At 52.8% G+C, this 3,347-nt stretch overlaps 1 protein-coding gene across 2 annotated transcripts in view; it reads left to right on the top strand.

Moving 5' to 3' along the window:
* LOC140407633 (SLIT-ROBO Rho GTPase-activating protein 3-like) overlaps positions 1-3,048 on the top strand; it is a 20,411-nt gene extending 17,363 nt beyond the window's left edge. Inside the window, exons 4-5 of one of the 2 annotated variants that reach the window (XM_072494971.1) lie at positions 138-214; positions 2,883-3,048. The gene's annotated coding sequence lies outside the window, so the exon portion shown is untranslated. The remainder of the gene's footprint in view (positions 1-137; positions 215-2,882) is intronic. The other variant, XM_072494972.1, reaches the window with a different exon arrangement.
* Positions 3,049-3,347: the final 299 nt, after the last annotated feature.

Raw genomic sequence — 3,347 nt, 5'->3', positions numbered from 1 at the left:
ACCCCATACCATTCTCCTTGGGGGGGTCTAGCCCCTGCCCCCGTATCCCCATTCCCCCTGAACCCACGTCCCCCACCTGTCTGCGACTCTCAGCCTGCGGTGGATTAATCGGAATTTCCCATCCCCCCCCCCCCCAGCACCGACGGATTCTTCGCTCTTCCGGACACACTGCACGGGAGCGGGCTCCCAGCGAGGTAACAACAGACAGCAACAGGTAAGCAGATTGTGAGCTTTACTCTGTATCTAACCCCGTGCTGCACCTGTCCTGGGAGTGTTTGATGGGGACAGTGTAGAGGGAGCTTTACTCTGTATCTAACCCCGTGCTGGACATGTCCTGAGGGTGTTTGATGGGGACAGTGTAGAGGGAGCTTTACTCTGTATCTAACCCCGTGCTGTACCTGTCCTGGGAGTGTTTGATGGGGACAGTGTAGAGGGAGCTTTACTCTGTATCTAACCCCGTGCTGCACCTGTCCTGGGAGTGTTTGATGGGGACAGTGTAGAGGAAGCTTTACTCTGTATCTAACCCCGTGCTGTACCTGTCCTGGGAGTGTTTGATGGGGACAGTGTAGAGGGAGCTTTACTCTGTATCTAACCCGTGCTGTTCCTGTCCTGGGAGTGTTTGATGGGGACAGTGTAGAGGGAGCTTTACTCTGTATCTAACCCTGTGCTGTACCTGTCCTGGGAGTGTTTGATGGGGACAGTGTAGAGGGAGCTTTACTCTGTATCTAACCCCGTGCTGCACCTGTCCTGGGAGTGTTTGATGGCGACAGTGTAGAGATTTACTCTGTATCTAACCCCGTGCTGTACTGTCCTGGGAGTGTTTGATGGGGACAGTGTAGAGGGAGCTTTACTCTGTATCTAACCCCGCGTTGTACCTGTCCCGGGAGTGTTTGATGGCGACAGTGTAGAGAGAGCTTTACTCAGTATCTAACCCCGTGCTGTACCTGTCCTGGGAGTGTTTGATGGGGACAGTGTAGAGGGAGCTTTACTCTGTATCTAACCCGTGCTGTACCTGTCCTGGGAGTGTTTGGTGGGGACAGTGTAGAGGGAGCTTTACTCTGTATCTAATCCGTGCTGTACCTGTCCTGGAAGTGTTTGATGGGGACAGTGTAGAGGGAGCTTTACTCTGTAACAAACTCCGTGCTGTACCTGTCCTGGGAGTGTTTGATGGGGACAGTGTAGAGGGAGCTTTACTCTGTATCTAACCCGTGCTGTACCTGTCCTGGAAGTGTTTGATGGGGACACTGTAGAGGGAGCTTTACTCTGTATCTAACTCCGTGCTGTACCTGTCCTGGGAGTGTTTGATGGGGACAGTGTAGAGGGAGCTTTACTCTGTATCTAACCCCATGCTGTCCCTGTGCTGGGAGTGTTGATGGGGACAGTGTAGAGGGAGCTTTACTCTGTATCTAACCCCGTGCTGCACCTGTCCTGGGTGTGTTTGATGGGGACAGTGTGGAGGGAGCTTTACTCTGTATCTAACCCAATGCTGTACCTGTCCTGGGAGAGTTGATGGGGACAGTGTAGAGGGAGCTTTACTCTGTATCTAACCCCGTGCTGTACCTGTCCTGGGAGTGTTTGATGGGACAGTGTAGAGGGAGCTTTACTCTGTATCTCACCCCGTGCTGTACCTGTCCTGGGAGTGTTTGATGTGGACAGTGTAGAGGGAGCTTTACTCTGTATCTCACCCCGTGCTGTACCTGTCCTGGGAGTGTTGGATGGGGACAGTGTAGAGGGAGCTTTACTCTGTATCTAACCCCGTGCTGTACCTGTCCTGGGAGTGTTTGATGGGGACAGTGTAGAGGGAGCTTTACTCTGTATCTCACCCCGTGCTGTACCTGTCCTGGGAGTGTTTGATGTGGACAGTGTAGAGGGAGCTTTACTCTGTATCTCACCCCGTGCTGTACCTGTCCTGGGAGTGTTGGATGGGGACAGTGTAGAGGGAGCTTTACTCTGTATCTAACCCCGTGCTGTACCTGTCCTGGGAGTGTTTGATGGAGACAGTGTAGAGGGAGCTTTACTCTGTATCTAACCCCGTGCTGTACCTGTCCTGGGAGTGTTTGATGGGGACAGTGTAGAGGGGGCTTTACTCTGTATCTAACCCCGTGCTGCACTTGTCCTGGGAGTGTTTGATGGGGACAGTGTAGAGGGAGCTTGACTCTGTATCTAACGCCGTGCTGTACCTGTCCTGGGAGTGTTTGATGGGGACAGTGGAGAGGGAGCTTTACTCTGTATCTAACCCCGTGCTGTCCCTGTCCTGGGAGTGTTTGATGGGGACAGTGTAGAGGGAGCTTTACTCTGTATCTAACCCCGTGCTGTACCTATCCTGGGAGTGTTTGATGGGGACAGTGTAGAGGTAGCTTTACTCTGTATCTAACCCCGTGCTGTACCTATCCTGGGAGTGTTTGATGGGGACAGTGTAGAGGGAGCTTTACTCTGTATCTAACCCCATGCTGTACCTGTCCTGGGAGTGTTTGATGGGGACAGTGTAGAGGGAGCTTTACTCTGTATCTAACCCCGTGCTGTACCTGTCCTGGGAGTGTTTGATGGGGACAGTGTAGAGGGAGCTTTACTCTGTATCTAACCCATGCTGTACCTGTCCCGGGAGTGTTTGATGGGGACAGTGTAGAGGGAGCTTTACTCTGTATCTAACCCCGTGCTGTACCTGTCCTGGGAGTGTTTGATGGGGACAGTGTAGAGGGAGCTTTACTCTGTATCTAACCCCGTGCTGTACCTGTCCTGGGAGTGTTTGATGGGGACAGTGTAGAGGGAGCTTTACTCTGTATCTAACCCATGCTGTACCTGTCCTGGGAGTGTTTGATGGGGACAGTGTAGAGGGAGCTTTACTCTGTATCTAACCCGTGCTGTACCTGTCCTGTAATCAGACTTGTCCCGTTGAGTGATGCTGACACTGAGCCCATTCTGAGGAAGCGAAGTGGGAGTAGTCCGGTGAGGAAGATATCTACTCTGTTTGGCGATGTTGCTGTGCGGATCCCAACCTCTCACCCCAGTCCACACAAGCTGCTGTCACACCGGAGCCAACCCCAGGAGGAGAGGTGAGGAGATTGGGTTTTAAAATTCATTTCTGGGACATGTCTGTCGCTGCCTCAGGCCCAGCGTTTATCGCCCGTCCCTAATTGCCCCTTAAGGAGGTGGTGGGTGAGCCGCCTTCTTGAACCCGCTGCAGTCCCGTGTGGTGTAGGTACACCCACTGTGCTGTTAGGACATGTCCCTTAAATGAATTGAAAACAAATATCCCAGGGGAGGTGTGTGTATATCCCGGGGGAGGAGTGTGTATATCCCGAGGGAGGTTTGTGTATATCCCAGGGAGGTGTGTGTATATGCCAGGC

Source organism: Scyliorhinus torazame, unplaced genomic scaffold (genome assembly GCF_047496885.1).
Source record: "Scyliorhinus torazame isolate Kashiwa2021f unplaced genomic scaffold, sScyTor2.1 scaffold_1683, whole genome shotgun sequence".
In the NCBI taxonomy this organism is placed as follows: domain Eukaryota; kingdom Metazoa; phylum Chordata; class Chondrichthyes; order Carcharhiniformes; family Scyliorhinidae; genus Scyliorhinus; species Scyliorhinus torazame.
Note: the sequence above shows the minus strand (reverse complement) of the source record. Positions and strands in the feature narration are given on the sequence as shown.